Source organism: Tamandua tetradactyla, chromosome 7 (genome assembly GCF_023851605.1).
Source record: "Tamandua tetradactyla isolate mTamTet1 chromosome 7, mTamTet1.pri, whole genome shotgun sequence".
In the NCBI taxonomy this organism is placed as follows: Eukaryota; Metazoa; Chordata; class Mammalia; order Pilosa; family Myrmecophagidae; genus Tamandua; species Tamandua tetradactyla.
In genome coordinates, this window is record NC_135333.1 from 127,414,404 (window position 1) to 127,420,403 (window position 6,000).

A 6,000-nucleotide genomic window follows, 5' to 3' on the forward strand; every position below is an offset into this window, starting at 1 on the left:
TAGTAGAAAAAATATGGTTAACTTTTTAAATAAAATTTTAATTTTAGAATAGGTTCAGATTTCTAGAAATTTTGTAAAGATAGTATAGAAAGTTCACATAAACCTCACACCTTTTTACCCCTATTATTAACATATTAAATTAAAATGGTACATTTGTCACAGCTAATGAAGCAATACTGATTTATTATTGCTAAAGTCCATACTTTATCTAGATTTCCTTAGTTTTTACCTAATGCCCTTCTCATGTCCCAGAATTCCATCCAGGATACTGTGGTGCATTTAGTTTTCAGAACCCCTTAGGACTCCTCTTTGCAGTGAGGCTTTCTCAGATTTTCCTTGTTTGTGATGACCTGACGGCTTTGCAGAGTACTAGTCAGGCATTTTGTAGAATATCTCTCAAATGGAATTTGTCTGATGTTTTACTCATATTGAGACTGGGGTCATGGGTTTTGGGGAGTAAGAACATAGAGACAAATGTCATTCTCATCGCAGTATATCAAGGGTACACTCTACCAATATTTCCTATCACTGTTGGTATTAACTTTGCTTACCTGGCTCTTTCTCCACCTGGAAGTTACTTTTTTCTTCCCCTTTCCCCATCTGTACTCTTTGGAAATGAAATATTACGCACAGCCTACACTTAAGAGACATAAGCCATGCCCTACCTCCTTGAGAGTGGAGTCTCCACATAAATTACTTGGAATTCTTCTGCATTGAATTCATCTATTTCCCATTTATTATTCAGATAAATAAGTTATTTATTTAAATCAGTATTGATTTATGGGTGTTTAGTTTATATCTTGTGTTAGAATTGTACACAACTTTTTATATTTTGCTGCTCAGCTTTGGCCTTTGGGCTCTGAGGCTCCTGTGCTCCTTTGACTTATCTGAATTATTATTTTTTTCTTTGTTTTCTTTGTTTTTTATTGGTTTGTTTATTTTAGCTCTTCCTTGATTTATGGCAATTAAAGATGCTGTAGACTTATCTTGTATATTCCCTGCCCCAGCTCTAGAGTAACCATTCCTCCAAGGTGCCCTAGTTTCTTTCACTGGACAATGATATTAGAAACCAAGATCTGGGTGCAAGGCCTCTTGTTGCTTCTGTGGTGTCATTGCTTTGAGGTCCTCTCAGCTGAAAGAATAAGGAAATATATATGCATATATATTAACCTGTGATATGCACATTATATCTCTCTCCCTATCTACCTACTTATCATCTTTAAACTACCTCTGTTAGCCATGCTAGCACATCATAATTAAACTTCTGAAAACTAAAAACAAAGAAAAAAATCTTGAAAATAGAGAAAAACAATACCTTGCCCTTAGGAGAAAAATAATTAGAATTATATTAGAAACAACGGAGGCCAGAAGGAAGTGGTACAGTATTTTTTTAGGTGCTGAAAGAAGATAGCTGTACCTTTAGAATCTTTTTTTAAACATTTTTATTGTGAAATATATATACAAAAAAGAAATAAATTTCAAAATACATTGTAGCAAGCAGTTACAGAAAATATTTCAAAGTTTGGTATGGATTACAGTTCCAACAATTTCAGGTTTTTCCTTCTAGAAGCTCCAAGACACTAGAGACTAAAAATTATAATATTTTTATAAATATTATAAACTGACTATATTATATAATATGAATATAATGATTCAGAAGTCGTACTCATTTGTTAAATCCCATCTTCTCTGTCATTACTCTTCCTTTTCTTTTGATTCTTCTCCCAACCTTTAGTGGTATTTAGGCTATACCCATTCTGACTTTTTTCATGTTGGAAAGGAGTATCAACAATATTGGATAGGAGGATGGAACTAGTTGATGTCCTTGAAGAGGCTGGCCCCTCTGGGTTTCAGGATTTATCTGGCCTAGGAACCATTTAGAGGTTATATATTTCTGGAGAGTAAACTTAATGTGTGAAACTTTTTGTATAACCTCAGATATCATCCTAGGTGTTCTGTAGGGTTAACAGAAACAGTGTGGGTTGTGGTTTGGCAAATCATTCAACCTAGAATATTATACCTAGCAAAACTATCCTCTAGAAATGAAGGGGAAATAAAGACATTCTCAGATAGAAAAAAAGAATATTTATTGACAGCAGACCTACCTCAAAAGAATGGTTAAAGAGAATGGTTTAAAGAATATGTAAATAATAAAACAAAGAACCTTGAAACATTAAGAAAGAAGAAAGAACGTGTTAAGTAAAAAATATGGGTAAATGCAATATGTAAACCTTTTCTTCTTTAAATGTTTGACAGGTGAAGCAAAACTTATCACACTGTCAGATGTGTGAGGAAATCTTTAGAACAATTATTTTATAAAGAGAAAGGGTAAAAGGACATAAAGGGAGAAAAATTATCAGTATTTGTGAATAAGTAGAGAAACCATTAAAAATGTTATATAACATTGCATAATGTTATATGCATAAAAATACTATAGAGAAAGGAAAATGGAATCTTAAAAAAGTTAAAGTAAGCCTCAGGAGTGAGGGAAAACAAATGAAAAATGGAGAGAACAAACAAAACTCAAAAAATAAAATAGAAGACAGTCTCTAACATTAGATTAATTATATAAAATAAAAATTGTAAATACACCATTAACAGAGATTGGCAGAGGGGATTAAAAAAGATGACCCAACTATATGATGTCTATAAGAAACGTACTTCAAATATGATGATACAGACAGATTAAAAGTGAAAGAATGGGAAAGATACATCATAAATGTATATATAAAGATATAAATGTAAATATGTAAAGATATATAAGGCAAACAAGAATTTTTTGTCTCTTGGTTTTAGAGATAATATTTTGGCTGGCCAGCAATCCTTGGTTTGTTTTCTGCATTAAGTCATGCAGCAATGTTCTCCTCTTTCTCCCATGGGTTCCCATTGACCTCCAGCTTCTCCCTGTGACCTTTTATGACCATAACTTCCAGTTTCTCCTCTTTATAAATCCTTCAGTAATCCAGGTTATGTCCCTTGTGGGTAGGACCTTTTGGTTAGATTGCTTCAATTGAGATGACCTACCCAATTTAAGATGGATCTTAATCCTTCCTGGAGTTCTTTCTGAGCATAAAAGACAGAAAAATCCCAGAGATCTCAAAGGGAAACACCTAGAGAAATTTGTAGAGAATTTAAAGAAAAAAACCCCTTGAGGAGATGAGAGAGAAGCTACACCTAAGAGAGAGGGACCGGCAGAGGTCAGCTATGTGCCTTCCCATGTGACAGTGTCCCAGATGCCAGCGGTCTTTCTTCAGAGAAGGTATCATCTTGCTTATGCCTTAATTTGGGCATTTTCACAAACTTAGAAGTGTATATTTGTAAGCTAATAAATTTCCATTTTAAAGGCCATCCATTTATTGTAAATTGCATTCTGGCAGCTTTAGTAAACTGAAACAGAGCCTAAGCTTTTTCTTTTGGCTAATAATCATAATAATAATAGCCAATATTAAATGAACATTTTTGTTTTTATCCAGGCATTGTTTCAAATGTTTTCTATGTATTTACTTATTTACTGTTTACAATAAATGTATAAGGCAACGTTATTGATCCCTTTTTTCTTTTTTTTTTTCAGCTGAGCAAATTAAAGTCCCAGAGACTTCAAATAACCTGGCCTAAGATCATAAAGATGGTAGGTAGAAAGGCTGAGATTTGAATTTAAGTAGTCTATCTTCAAATTCCATAATCTGAAGAAACTGAATACTCTGCATTCAAATAAATACTGTTAATTTTTGAAATATCATAATAAAAGTAACTTTAGATTGAAGAAAATTGGGGTTTGAACATTGTTTATGAATTCATGAAGAAGCAATATAACACAAAGTTAAAGAACATGGACTCTAGAGACAAACGATCTAGGCTTTAATCTTTCCCACTTGTTTGCTGGGTAATCTAGGCCACCTTGCTTAGCCTCCTTGGTTTTAGGTGCTTCATTTATTCAGTGAAGATAACAATGGTGCCATATCATATTGTTATACTGAGGATTAAACATGATAATTCATTTAAATTGGTTAGCACATTTCCTGGACCACTGTAAGTTTTCAAAAAACAGTTGATGAGGGTAATTCCTAAAGTCACAAAAGGAGGAAAAACAATCTACTACCAAATTTGTGTAAGTTTGTGCTAAAGATTATTTTTTAAATTCATGCTATTTTTTTTCCTACTCTCTATTTCTAATTACTTAGATTGTACGGTCAGAGGTTGTTACTCCCTCCTGGCCTCCTGAATTTTAGCAAGAAACATGTATTAGTCTGCAAAATGGCAAATATTTATTTTGTTATGGCCCTTTTGAGAGAAAATAAATTGAGTGTTTTGCTTCCTATCTGCAGCCTTGATAATGGCCTAATGATACATAACACATGGAATGTGACAACTGTCAAAGATGAAGCAAATTGTAATTGGAAATACAGGAAATTTCAATTCAACAACCTTAAATAGTTTTATTCTCTAAATGTATTATAGTGGTGCAATTATACCCATGAGAAGTCCACTGCTGTGTCAGCTATTAAGCAAAATTTTACCAATATGTTTTCTTCAATTTTATTTTTGTGTGCTTATTTATTGATATTTGTAAGTTGAATCTAATATTGATTATCTAGTACCAAGCACTAAAACTGCCATAATCAAACCACGAAGATTCAGGCAGTGTTCAGAATAATCCAAAACCGTATACAGAAAGGCCATATTGACAGAGACTTCTCATGCGTATTGAGTGTTTACTTTGTACCTGGCACTATTCTCATGCATTAATTCATTTTTTAAAAACTATCCTTGAGGCAGTAAATTATTGTCCCTACTTTACAACTGAGGAAGCCAAAGCACAGAGAGGTTTGAAAAAACTTGTTGAAGGTCAAACACTATGTGGCCAAGCTGGCATTTGAACCTAAGGGGTTGATTTCTAGAATCTTCCTTCAACCATTATACTATATTTCCTCTCAATGTTCAAAAAATAAAAATAGAAATAAGTAAGAAAGGAATTTTGAAGTAAATAATTCTCTATTATCTGTGCTTTCTTGTCGCTGCTGGCCTAAAATGTGGAAATCACCAGCACAGATGTCATGCTAAGTCCTTGCTTCAAAAAGAAATAAAATGAATAAGCAAACTTGACAGTGGCAAAAACCCACATAAATATGAAATTGCCTCTGAAGATTATGTTCAACAATATTTTCAGGTACGTTTCATTAATTATATATAGTGTATTCTGCCTTGTGTGTATTGCTTAGCTCAAAATAGAGAATTTTCTACCATCAAGGAGCTTTCACCTTGAAAGCAGAATTATAATCAGAACTCTGCAAATCAATATTATCATTCATCCAATATCATCAATCCTTCAGAGTAAAAACGATTGAGCCTATTTCTGCAAACACTTTGAAATGGTCATCTAAATATAGGAATTTTATCTAAGTTATTTTCTCCTATGGTTTCTAAATGTAAATTGCTGTGTGCCTGCATTACAGATGATCTTATAAAGGAGCTACTCAAGAAATGAAGATTTATGACTTTTCTTCAAGCTAGTTCTGGAGTTATTAACTGCCTCACGATGCAACCACAGAACACTAGTATTTCAAAATTAATATTAGGTATAGACTATGGATATTTTTAAATGCAACCTAATTATTACTATTGAAAAATGCTCCTGATCTCTATAGTTAGCCTTTAAAAGGTACTGCTAATTTAGAAAAGGAGATGAATAGGACAATGTAGATAAAAGCCATTTATTTGGGATAAAATTAAAGATATGGTATTTGGGAAAGGTATATGAAATGTATATATCCTGAGGATTGTAATTAATTACCTTTGTAGCAAATTTAGACTTTCTAATAGTCTTTGCCTGGTAATGATTGATAATTAAAAAAAATGGAATTTTGCCAAAAGCCTTTAGGTTCTTTTATTGTATTAATGACACTATTTATAAATACAGAGATTGTACCAATGTTTTTAATTATTCAGTGGTTCAATAATTATTTTTTAATTCTTTGGAGGTATATAATGGTTATTGTGCTA

The 6,000-nt window shown here is 32.6% G+C and overlaps 1 long non-coding RNA gene across 3 annotated transcripts in view; it reads left to right on the forward strand.

Annotated features, from left to right (window-relative positions):
* Window positions 1–5,165, forward strand: part of LOC143690138 (uncharacterized) — a 143,263-nt gene extending 138,098 nt beyond the window's left edge. For all 3 annotated transcript variants that reach the window (XR_013179004.1, XR_013179005.1, XR_013179003.1), the window contains 2 exons: window positions 3,572–3,628; window positions 5,045–5,165. This is a non-coding gene — a long non-coding RNA (uncharacterized LOC143690138). The remainder of the gene's footprint in view (window positions 1–3,571; window positions 3,629–5,044) is intronic.
* The last annotated feature ends 835 nt before the right edge of the window (window positions 5,166–6,000 follow it).